At 52.7% G+C, this 13,398-nt stretch overlaps 1 pseudogene; it reads left to right on the top strand.

Annotated features, from left to right (window-relative positions):
• Positions 1–3,484: 3,484 nt before the first annotated feature.
• Positions 3,485–11,575, top strand: LOC140851242 (putative receptor protein kinase ZmPK1; annotated as a pseudogene).
• The last annotated feature ends 1,823 nt before the right edge of the window (positions 11,576–13,398 follow it).

Below are 13,398 nucleotides of genomic sequence, written 5' to 3'. Positions count from 1 at the left end.
ATTAAATCAGGATCAATCAATAGAGTTCATTAATAATGGGTTTGAAAAATACTTGATATGGCCAAATGAGATTGACATACAGCACGGATATCAAAGCAACTTCGAATCATCTTATTAGAGTCAATATGAGCCTCTAAAAGATAAAAGCATGACTCGATACATGATTATAGACCTTCTTAGAGAGAGAAAATCGATCATGAGAGAGAAAGTAGAAAGAGAATTTTTGTATCCTTCAAAATGGCAATCATGGTTGAGATCATCAGAGGTTATATCAGGGTGACTTAATATGGATTAATTATGATCGATGTTATCAATTTCGAATATGGATCGGATCGGGATCCAATCTGCTGCACGAATTTCGGAGCAGTCTTAGGTCATCATATTTTCATCTCAAATTTATCCTAGGGTCTATGAAGCAATCAGAGAGAGAGAATGATCCTAGAGAGATAAAATCCATAAAAAGAGATAAAAAATCTAGAGAGAAAAAATAGAGAGAGAAAATGTAGAGAGAAGGTAGAGAGAGAAAGTTCAATTCTAGAGAGAGAAAGATTTAAGAGAGAGAGATGAGAGAAACTTTCTCTTACATATATTTATTATTATTATTATTATTTATTATTTTTTCTTTTTTTCTTTTTTTTTTTTTTTCTTTTTTCTTTTTCTTTTTCTTTTTCTTTTCTTTTCTTGTTCCCGTGGCCTTCTTTGGCCGAAACAGGGGACCTAGAGGTCCCCATGCCTTTGACCAGCCGATCACGGCCATTCCCCACCCGACAGTGGCCGGCGAAAAGGGGCGACCCTCCCATGCTCGGAGGCTAAAGCCGGCGGTCGGCGATGACCGTCGGTGGCATATGATGTCTATAATAGATTTCGATTGAAGCCGGAGTTCTATGAGTTGTCCTCTTCAGTTGATCTCCTTCTAATTTGATTTGGTCAAGGTCTAGGTCCAAGTCCAAGTGGTATTTGAAATCCAAATTAGATTAGATTAAGTCCAATCGCATTAGACTAATAAAATCCAATAAAAATCAGATCTTAATCAAATTAAATCTGATTTAAATTAACTAAGACCTAATTCAAATCAAGCATGGAAAAATATTAGATCAAACCTAATCTAAATAGGTTTGGGTCAAGTGTCCATTAGATCTAATTTCATTAGATTAATGAAACTTAATTTGAGTCAAACTCAAACTAAAACTAATCAAATTAAATATGATTTAATTGTTTAGGATCTAATCCTAATATTTGATCAAATCAAATAATATGCAACAATTGTAATTTAGTTCTTCTACAACTTACTAACTCTTAGTAAGTCCTCAATGTAATTTTTACATTTAAATCCAGTCATCAATTAAATTGATAATTAAGATCACTTACGATTTACGATTTGAAATCACGATTCAACGATCCAATCAGTTAAGATTTCTTTTATGTGTAATCCTATAGGTTCTATTATTCGATCAATTATCAAATAGTTGATTTTTCATTAGTCTATATTCATTGCTGACAACCTATGGAAATAATATAATAGAATACAAAGTATTTGTATAATATGATTTGTTACGAAGACTTATTGATAATATATGCGTAGATTGTCGACATTTTAAGTCAGAAGAATTTCAATACTATCTAAATTTTCTATCGTAGTTGTCCAATTATCGTCAGGACTCATCATGATGTCGGAAATATTTTGGAGTGGACTCTTCTCCGAATGAGCTTGAGAGAGAGCGACATCACTTTTTTTTCCTCAAATTTTATCGAGGAGGAGATCATTGCTCCTCGGGAATGGCATGATGTGAGTACTAGGTGGTTGGTGTTGCGGTGAAAGAGGTTACTAGGGAGCTTGCCGGCTATGCCTGAAAAGTGCGATATATGATGTCGGTTCCTCCAGAGGTTGTTGTTGTTATGGTCACTTTTCTACAGTTTGCTGCAGACTATGGACAGCCTTTATCAAAATCTTGTCATGCTGCAGTAGGGTGGTGAACTGCTATTGGTCTGCTATGACTACTAATTATGAAGCACTAGGCTCCGCGTATTGTATAGGAGGTTCTCCACGACGACATGAAGAGCATCGAGTGGAGCTTGTGGATGCATTCCAAGCTCTCGTTTTGGCCATGATTCTTTTTTCTGAGGGATTTTTTCTCCTTATCTGGTGCACTAAACTGTTGCTGCAAATCTCCGATGAAATGGTCGGCCGTGAGCTGTGTTGCGCTTAGTTGTTGGATGGCAGAAAACCTGCAAAATCAAGTCCGCTTGTCGGAAGTTATCCGGTGGGGGACTCTTTGATGCTTAAATCAGTCGGAGATAGAGAACAACAGAAAGAACCAAAGCATGAGAGCAAAGAGTTAAGTTCAAAAATAATTTTTTAGGTCCCATCGCTTACATTTTTTTAAATAGGGTAGAGAATATCGTTACTGTGTAACTTCTACCTCTTAGAACTCAGAATATGGGAGTTATTGCATTTACTAGGTGTTATCTCATTAACTATCATTAAAATTGAATAATGGATTATTAGTGGATGATTCTTGCATTCCACGACCCCACGATCGCGGGTAGTTAATATCTGCACGGAATAACTATTGCTCGACTTCTATTTTTTCAGAATCAAGATAGTCGATAAAATATCGAGAAAATCGTCGGTCGAATATTATTCAAGATTGTCAGTTGCATGTTGATTTTAGTCGGCTGAATTTAGCTGACGGATTTTAGTCGATGGAATATAATCGGCTCAATTTAGTTGGCTAAACTTAATTAACGGATCTTAGTTGGCTGAACTTCATCGATTGTGAGCCAAGGATTTACCCCCACAAGATAAAGCAGCCACTTCAACTGCAGTACAAATCCTTCGTATTGTGCAATTCACAAGGGATTTTGCTGTGAAGCAAACCGATCCTTTGTTGCTACATGCGTTCCAAAATATTGCACCACATGATAAACTTGTCATGCTTGCTGACCTCGCTATGCCGCTGTCATCGGAATGACACGGAGGGGAACTTCCGCGATATGGGTGGGTTGTCGCAGAGTCGATTCATCTTTGACTGGTTTTTCTAGGTCAATTTTCGGTTCCCTGGCGTCAAGGGTCAGCGGTTCATTTCACGCGTGGATTTAGACGGAAGACGACGGCATGGACGCTGTGTGGAATTTGAATGGCTCACCGTCCCAGACCATCTCAAGAAGAAGACTGCCATACATTCATGTAGACCTTACCTAAACGCAGGCGCGCCCGGCGCTGGCGCTTTCTTTAGCTAGCTATGGCGAGGAACGACTAGATTAGCATCAATTTGTTAAATCTACATTCTTTATTAATAAATTTGGGGAAGTTCTTCCTTCCTCCACTTGCGTTCAGCAAAATAAAAGAAATTGGGGATAGTTTCACTGTTTGAACCGAGAGAGAGAGAAAGAGAGAGAGACGGGTTCCAATGGACAAAATTAGCTTTCAAAGGAACAAGCTACAGAGTTTTAGAGGCGGTAGAGTTGAAATGTTCTTAGAATTTTTAAAATGAAACTCATTCTGGTGCTCTTCTCCCTCCTCCTATTTAACTAACAGCTCAAGGGAAGAGATTCTCTTCTCGTACCATTCACCAGAAGATCATGAAGAATCCATCTCCTCTTACAAACATCCTCATCCCTCTTTTCCTCCTCCTCCTCCTCTTCTTGCTCGCTCCCTCTGCATCGCGAGCAGCACGGAGCTCTCTTTCAAGAGGGTCTTCTCTCTCCGTAGAGAAATACTCGGATATCCTCGTCTCCCCAAGCAGGTCTTTCACATGCGGCTTCTATAACGTCGGCACTAATGCCTCCTTCTCGATCTGGTTCTCCAACTCAGCCAACAAGACCGTCGCATGGACTGCAAAACTGGGATCGTCCGGTAAATGGTCATGGATCAAAAATTAGCTTCTGGAAGGATGGAGGCATGGTTCTAGCTGACGCCGATGGCACGATTGTGTGGAGCACCAACACAAGCTCGACGCTAGCCGATCGAGTGCTGCTATTGGACACCGGTAATCTTGTCGTGCAGGACCCCAGCGGTAAAATTCTATGGCAAAGCTTCGATTCTCCTACGGACACTCTTCTTCCCAAGCAACCGATTACTAAAACCATTCGAGTAGTATCTGCGGCCGCTCCAGGATCACTCTCTTCAGGCTACTATGGCTTGTATTTCGACAACGACAACGTCCTCAGGCTCATATACGATGGACCTGAGATTTCTAGCATCTACTGGCCCAATCCTGATTTTCAAAGTGGCAGGACGATCTACAACAGCAGCAGATATGCAGTATTGGATGAGATGGGAAAGTTCGTTTCGAGCGACAAGTTAGCATTCAATGCTTCCAACGTGGCTCCTGGAATCTTAAGAAGGCTGACTCTGGACTACGATGGCAATCTCAGGCTCTACAGCTGTTGCGGCCAATTTCATTATCGCCAGGTCACCGGGAACGAGCACCTGACACCGAATCGCCCGACACCCGATCGCTTGACACCAGATTGTTTGATGTCCCATCATCGAACAACGGGACACCTGACATCGACCTGCCCGAACCATCCGTCGGTGAAGTCGGCAAATCTGGTCCGGGACGCAGCGAGGAGTCCACTCCTTTCGCCCAACGTCCCGCCTGCGTGGAGACGCGGGCTAATGCGACATCAGGCTCAGGAGTGGGGAGGGGCAACTGTTGGGATATACCGACCGACCGACCGACCGATCGATCGATCGGCTGACCGACCGACGGACCGGCCGAGAGTATGTCGGTCGGGCAGACCTTTCCGCCCTCCCGACCGACTACACCGGGGGTCCGGTGTCCGACCCCCGCGACGTGCCCGACTGACCGTCGGAGGGTCCGAATCTTCACCGACGCCCCTCAGCTGGCCACCGACCTAAGGTCGGTCGACTTCTCCAATCGCCGTACTACTGCCAGAGACTGTCAGCCCTGACAACGGCATGCGGCGCTACCGCCTAGCGGCATTATCCCGCCTATGGCTTTGTCAACCCTAGTGATTTGACGGCCCCATGGCGATTTGACACCTTTACGGCGACTCTGACATTCTACAGTGAATTGACAATTCTCCAATTGTCCGCGCCATTAATGACGGCGCCATACCGTGCTCCACTATATATATCGGGGAAGGCAACAGTGCTAGGGGTCCTTCGAAAACTCTCAGGCTTGCTCCTTTCTTTCTCTCTCTCAATTGAGCTCTCTGTCTTCATTTCACTGTTGCCCAGTCTCCTCCCTGACTTGACCGTTGGAGGGTCCCCGCCGGAGCTGCCTCCGTCAGTGTGGATTTCTTTTTGCAGGCGCTCGTTCCCGCGACCAGGCGACGAGGGGATTGGCCGCAACAGATTGGCACGCCAGGTAGGGGTGAAAACGTGCACAGGACGTTACGGTACGCTATCCCCACGAAATTCGAGATGACAAAGACGAGAGCTCAGCGATCGAGGGTCACCGGGTCGGCGAGGCGCTCTTCCCGCGGGAAGAAGCCTCTCCTCCACCCTCCGGGCGGAACCCAGCTCACCGCACCCGCGGTGACCAGGAGGCGCAGATCGCGGCGATCGTGCGGCAGATGACCGTGCTGACGGACGCGGTCAAGAGCCTTCAGCAACAGCCGGTCCAGCTGCCGCCATCACCGCGGGCAACCGCGGCACGTCCGATGCCCTCCAGGAGCAGCCCGACGCCCGCATCGATCTCCGTCGCCTCCGCAGGAGCACCTGCCACAGCGCTCCCACGGAGGGAGGAGGGGCAGCCGCGGTGCGACGCCCATCGGCCCCGACGGCTTTCTCCCTCCCAGCTAGAACGAGCGAGGAAGGAGAAGCGGCCGCGAACGCCGTCCGCCTCTCTCTCGGACTCTTCGGAGACTCTACTCCTGGGGTCTCCCAGCACCGACGGATCGACGACTACGAACGCAGGTTCGACGAGATCGACCGTCGGCTTGCCCAGTTGCAGGTGGACGGGCAGAAGTCCTCGAACGACGTTGACTTCCAGACCGCCCAACCTCTCTCCCGACTTGTCCTTGACGAACCGATCCCCAGTCGGTTCAAGATGCCGCACGTGGAGCCTTACGACGGCTCCACCGACCCCATCGACCACCTGGAGAGCTACAAAGCTCTCATGACGATCCAAGGGGCAACCGACGCTCTCCTTTGCGTTGGCTTCCCCGCCACGCTACGCAAAGCTGCCAGGGCCTGGTACTCCGATCTTCGATCGGAAGTATCCACTCCTTCGGGCAGCTCGAGCACTCCTTCGCGGCCCACTTCAGCACCAGCCGAAGGCCGCCCGAAATCGGACAGCCTTTTCTCCCTTAAACAAGGAGAAAATGAGATGCTCCGATACTTCGTGGGCGGTTCAACGCGGCCACGCTTAGGTTCGGGACCTCAAGAGGACATGGCCATCTCGGCCATGAAACGGGGCTGAGGCGTCCCGATTTACCTACTCCCTGGACAAAATCCTCCCCCGGACGTACGCTGAGTTGCTGGAGCGCACGTACAAGTACATGCGCGCGGACGAGGGAGCTTCCGACCGACGCCTGGCCGAGCCTAAAGGCCGAAGGAGAAACGGAGAAAGGGTCGGGACCCGCTGTGCCTGGCGGGCCCCGACCGACGGTCGGGTGTCGCCGCCACGACGGGACAAGAGGTCGCCCCGACGTCGGAGCCCGAGGCGACACGCCCCAGGTACGATTCTACACTCTCCTTTCTGCTCCTCGTGCGCAGATTTTGATGGAGATCGAAGGGGAAGAGTACCTGCGACGGCCTCCGCCTTTGAAGGCAAAGGGCCTCGACCGACGAAAATACTGCCGATTCCATCGGGGCCACGGCTACAATACCGAGCAATGTATCCAGCTTAAGGATGAGATCGAAGCCCTCATCCGTCGGGGGTATCTCGGTAAATTTCGGAGGAACCCGCCAGCTCGATCAGTTGCCGACCGACGATCCCAGCCGACCCAAGAAGCGACTGATAATCGACCTACGGCCAGAGTCATCAACATGATCTCCAAACGGCTGGGCCCGAGGACGTCCGCTGGAGGGGACCGGCGAAGAGGCTACGCCCGGATGATGCGATTACCTTTACAGAAGAAGATGTTCGGGGCATCCAAATCTCCATGATGATGCTGTTGTTGTCTCGACGACAATAGCCAATTATGATGTAAAAAAATTTTTGTAGATAATGAAAGTTCAACGAACGTTCTGTTTTACTCGACTTTCTCACGGATGCGACTGTCGGCTGACCGACTCCAGAGAGTCCCTACGCCCCTAATAGGTTTCGCTGGAGACGCTGTCGCAGTGGAAGGAGAGGTCACCCTGCCAGTGACAGCTGGAGCCGAACCACGACAAAGCACGGTCCTCCTGACTTTCGCGGTCGTTCGGGTGCCCTCCGCCTACAACGCCATACTCGGAAGACCCGGACTGAACGCCCTTAAGGCGATAGTTTCGACGTATCATCTCCTGGTTCGGTTTCCGACCAAAAACGGCATCGGGGAGATGCGCGGAGATCAACACCTCGCCCGTCGATGCTTTCAGATCTTCGCTCAAAGCGACGAGTCGAAAGACCCCTGACGGCCGATAAGCTGGACCAACGGGAGGAAGAAGAGTGGGGCGAGCCGGCCGAACAGCTCGTTCCCATCACGATAGCGGGGAATCCTGACCAAAAGGTGTGGGTCGGGTCTCAATTACCCGACCCCGAGCGGCAACATTTGGCAGAGCTGCTAAAGGCAAATACCGACGTATTCGCTTGGTCGGCGGCGGATATGCCGGGAATTCTCCCAGAGACGATGACCCATCGACTCAATATTGACCCATCGCGAGGCCGATAAGGCAGAAGAAAAGATCTTTCGCTCCAGAAAGATAGAAGGCCATCGACGAGGAGGTGGATAAGCTACTCGAGGCAGGCTTCATCAGGGAGACCACTTATCCCGATTGGCTCGCCAACGTGGTGATGGTGAGAAAAGCCAACGGAAAATGGAGAATCTGCATCGACTACATCGACTTGAATCGAGCCTGTCCAAAGGACAGCTTTCCACTTCCGAAGATCGATCAGCTGGTGGATGCAACATTCGGCTACCGACTGCTCAGCTTCATGGACGCCTTCGTAGGGTACAACCAGATCCGGATGGCGCCCGAGGACGAGGAACACACCGCCTTTGTGACCGCCAAGGGCCTCTACTGCTACAAAGTAATACCGTTCGGACTGAAAAATGCTGGCGCCACCTACCAACGACTGGTCAACAAGGTCTTTAAAGATCAGATCGGGCGCAACATGGAAGTGTACGTCGACGACATGCTGGTAAAGAGTGCGCAAATTCCAGATCATGTCCGGGATCTTGAAGAAACCTTCCGCACTCTACGACGACACCGGATGAAGCTGAACCCGACCAAGTGCGCCTTCGGGGTGACCTCGGGGAAGTTCCTAGGATTCCTCATCTCACAATGGGGAATCGAGGCTAACCTCGAGAAGATCAGGGCCATCATCGACATACGGCACCCGGACACCAAGAAGGAGGTGCAGCAACTCAACGGAAGGATCATCGCGCTCAGCCGATTCATTTCTCGGTCGGTTGAGAGATGCCTCCCGTTCTTCAAAACCTTGCGACAAGCCAAGCAGTTCTCCTGGCCGGACGAGTGCCGGCAAGCCTTCGAGGAACTGAAGAGGTACCTGGCCTCTTGCCGCTCCTCATGAGATCGGAGGTCGGGGAGGTCCTGTACCTTTACCTGGCACTTCCCTAGAGGCAGTTAGTTCGGTGCTCGTCCGAGAGAACGAGAATCGGGTCCACCAACCGATATATTATGTCAGCAAGGTACTCCACGAAGCCGAGACTCGGTACTCGAAAGCAAAAAAAATGATTTTCGCCCTAGTCATTTCGGCACAGCGACTCCGTCCGTACTTTCAGGCACACGCCATCGTGGTCCTCACCGACCAGCCCCTGAGAGCCATCTTGCGCCACCCCGACACATCAGGAAGGCTGGCGAAATGGGCCGTGAGACTGAGCGAATTCGACATCCAATATCGGCCACGACCTGCCCTCAAAGCTCAGGTTCTGGCCGATTTCATCGTCGAATGCCCGATGACCGACCTACCATCGGGGGAGGGAAGCCCGGCGGAGGTCGGGACCCGTGACTGTGACCCCGACTCGACTTGGGTGTTGCACATCGACGGAGCTTCCAATGCTCAGGGGAGCGGGGCCGGTTTCCTACTCGCCAACTCGGAGGGGGTGGTTACTGAGCACGCCCTCCGATTCGACTTCAAGGCCTCCAACAATCAGGCCGAGTATGAGGCGCTCGTCGCGGGTTTGAAATTAGCATTGGAGCTCGGGGTTGACCGACTCAAAGTCTTCTCCGACTCCCAACTGGTCGTTGGGCAGATCAAAGGCGAGTTCGAAGCACGAGATCCGACCCTGGTCAAATACCGCCAAAAAGTAAAAGATCTCGTGGCGCCCTTCGAATACTTCGAGATCTCCCACATCCCCAGAACGGAAAATGCTCGGGCCGACGCGCTCTCCAGGCTCGCGACGTCCGACTACTGCGCCTTGGGCCGGACGTTCGTGGAAATCTTGAACGGCCGAGCGTCGACGAGGTCGGGGAAGTACTGCAATTAGTGGCGGAGCCGAGCTGGATGGATCCGATCGCTCAGTACCTGACCGACGGATCTACCCCCGAAGACCCTGCGGAGGCCAAACGACTCCGGTGGGCGGCTTCCCAGTACGTAATGATCGACGACGGACTGTATAAAAGGTCATTCTCTCTTCCCTTGCTGAAGTGCCTGGGGCCGACCGACGCGGACTATGCCCTCAGAGAAGTACATGAAGGAATCTGTGGCGATCACTTGGGGGGCAAGTCCCTGGCTTACAAAGTCCTGCGACAGGGCTACTACTGGCCCACCATGAAGAAGGATGCTGCTGAATTGGTTCGGAGGTGCAAACCATGCCAGAAGTATGCCAACATACAGCACCGACCCGCCAGCCAGCTTGCTCCGGTCATCGCCCCGTGGCCCTTCGCCCAGTGGGGAATCGACATACTCGGACTTTTTCCCCCAGCATTCGGACAACGAAAATTCATCGTCGTCGCGATCGACTACTTCACGAAATGGGTGGAAGCCGAACCCTTGGCACAAATCACTGGGCGGAAGATGGAAGACTTCGTACAGAAGTCCATCATCTTTCGGTTCGGACTGCCAAACACCATCATTACTGACAATGGGCGGCAGTTCGACAACCAGGACTTCAGAGACTTCTATGCGAGATTTCACATCACACACCGACTAACCTCGGTCGGGCATCCACAGTCCAACGGTGAGGTTGAGGTGACCAACCGGACCATATTGCACGGGCTCAAAATCCGACTGAATGAAGCCAAGGGCCTCTGGGTCGAAGAGCTGAACTCCGTCCTGTGGGCATACCGGATGACACTCCGTATCCCGACCGAAGAATCACCTTTCAGCTTGGCCTATGGAACGGAAGCCATGATCCCGCTGGAGATCGGGTTGCCATCAACTAGGGTCGAGCAATACCGTGAGCCGGAGAACTCCGAGTGTCGGAGGGCCGACTTGGACCTCTTGCCCGAGCTCCGCCGCGAGGCCCAACTTGGTATGGCTTCTTACCGACAAAAGGTGGCCCGATATTACAACGCCAGGGTAAAGCCAAAGCTCTTTCGACCTGGAGACCTGGTCTTGAGAAGGGCGGAGGTCTCGAAACCCTCGGATCAGGGAAAATTGTCCCCAAACTGGGAGGGACCCTACAAGGTGGCCGATGCCTACGGACCGAGAGCTTACCGACTGGAAACCCTGGAGGGAAAACCATCCCCCGAACTTGGAACGCCGACAATCTGAGGTTGTACCATAAGTGAAATCTGTACCTTCCCCCATTCGGAATACGAACTCAGTTTAAACTTCGGAGTCTGGAATTTCGACCCTTCGACTGGGGTTCGGCGCTCGACGTCCCAACACGAACTTTACGTTCTACTTCGGGCCGTCGGACTGGCTGCCGGCGTTTCGTCGAATGTTTAAAGAACCGACGCACTTGCGAAAATGGGAGTTACACTCCTACAACTTTCGGCTAGAACGTTCGGGCAGAACGATCAGCCGACTTGCCGACCCTGCTCCGGTCGGAAAAGGCAAAAGCGCCAACGCAACCAACGCTGCGTTCGCGACTTACCGACCGGGTCGAGACCGGTCGAAGGGTATTCGGCTTACCACCATTTATCACACGGCGCTACACAAGCGCCCGACCAAAGTCTGGATGAGGGAACTCGACTTACCATCGCCTTTCCGACCAGACGCGTCGACTGCGTGCGACAATGTAGCAGACGCAGTCTGACCGATCACATCGGATGACATTCGGGTCATCGAGATGCGCCCAAAAGTCGGTCGACTTTCTCCCCACGAACGACCTTCGACTCCGCCAGTGCGGCCGACTCAGCGCGCTCGTGCCTTAAAGTCGGTCGACCCTCGACCCATGCCAGGACGATGTGCGTTCGACTCTGGCATTCGGTTTGCGGCCTAACGACTGATGTTTGGTCTAGGTCCTGAAACGGGCGATCAGTGGTCGGGGTTCGTCTTGCTTACCACACACTGAACCGCCGACTATCTCAACTAACGACTCGGGGTGACGATTGGGTGTCCTAATGCGGCACGCCAAGGCTGCTCCCTCCGACCTTATGCCCCGCGATTACAAGCACATCCCAGCAGGCAGGAAAAGGAAGTCGAAAGAGAAACTAGAAAGTTCTTAAGTTCATTCGGTTACAAAATCGGGCCGAAGCCCGGTTACAAGAGTGCTAAGAAAAACAAAAACGATAAAAGAGGACGAGGCCACGATCATCCTTCGGAGTCAATCTCCTCGACTGACGGAAGTTCGGGGATGACCGGTGTATCCACCGCGATCGGCACTGGGTCGACGGCCGAAACAGGATCGTCGATCGGCGCTGGACTGGCGGTCGGCGCCGGATCACGGGTCGGGGCCTGGCCAGAAGTCAGGGCCGTCTCTCCTTCGGCAATCTGTTCCGGGACGGCCTCTCCCGCCATGGCGACGCCTCCCGACGACGGGTCGGCCATCTCTTCCGTGGCTTGGTCCTCGACCCCCGGTGGGATGATGCCGCTGAGGTCCAGCTTCGGGTACAAGGCTTGGACTGCGTCTCGACCATCCTCGTACCCCACCCAGTACGACGCGAAGCCGGACTCCAGTAGCTCCTCTCGGTACCGGTCGGAGCCACGGAAGTCGTCCACCGCCCGACTCGCCGACTCCTTCGCCGACCTCGCCTCCGCCTCTGCCCGATCGAGAGAGTCTTTCGCCGACTCTGCCTCTGCTTTCGCTATGTCGGCATCGGCCTGGGCAATCGACAAGTCCTCCTCAGCCTTGGCGAGATTCCCAGGCTGACCCGGAGCTGCTCGCGTTCGACCTCGAGCTCGACGGCAACGCCGTCCCGCTCGCACCGCAGACGGTGCGCAGTCCGACCCTTGCACTTTGCTTCTTTTCGGGCCGACTTGAGCTCAGACCCGAGACGAGAGACCTCGTCCACCAACTTCACCTCCTGATCGGTCGACTGCTTCAGGTGTTCGACCAGCATCGCCCGATCGGCTTCGGCGGCCGCCGCCCTGTCCTTCCAAGCCGCCCGGATGTTTTCGAACCTTCGGTACCCGGCTTCAAGTTCGGACATGGTATAGATCAGCTGCGGACGCGGGCACTACGTCAGGAAGACGAAGTAATGAAAACACTAAAGAAAAAGGAGGCGAAGTAGAACTTACCCCGACCATGGTCGGGTAGAACGAAGATAGCATCTCGGTCACTTGCCGAGACCTCAGCACCTCCACGTCGGCTGGGAGGAGGATCCCCTGGCACAGCCTCCTGGCCAGGTTGTGGTCGGCCAGTGCCGACGCTCCTTCGGGGAACTGAGCGCCAGGCGGCGCAGTGCGACTCCCCGACCTTGTGTCGTCAGCGGGGTCCATCGGGGCTTTCCCCCGATCGGCCACCCCAGTTAGTGGATCCGGTAAGGAGGGGATGCTCGAGTTTGACGCAGCACCCCCCGTTGCAGCTGCAGACGCCGTCGGATAGCGTTCGGGTTCCCGAACGGCATCCGACGCCACTCCCGTCGGTGAAGCCGCCGACGTTCCTTCAGCCGCTTCCTCCATCGGCCGCTCCTCCGGTTGCACCGTCGGAGCCGAGAGTGCGATCACCGGCTCCGACTGATCGGTCGCCGACGCCGCGACGGTCGGCGCCGCTGTGGAGGGTTTCTTCGGCGGTCGTGAAGGTCCGGCCCCCGACGCCGGCCTTTTCCTCATCGCATATTGTCAGATTTCAGCGTCGGTCGGCCTCATCCTCGGTGGTGTCCCTGCGACACCGACAGAAACATTAATATAGGCACGAGAACGAATGCCAAATAAAAAGACAACTGATGGATCGGGCGATACCTAGACGGGGGACCAAGCTCAGGCTAGC

Source organism: Elaeis guineensis, chromosome 8 (assembly GCF_000442705.2).
Source record: "Elaeis guineensis isolate ETL-2024a chromosome 8, EG11, whole genome shotgun sequence".
Classification (NCBI taxonomy): Eukaryota; Viridiplantae; Streptophyta; class Magnoliopsida; order Arecales; family Arecaceae; genus Elaeis; species Elaeis guineensis.
This window is presented reverse-complemented; position numbering and strand designations above follow the sequence as displayed.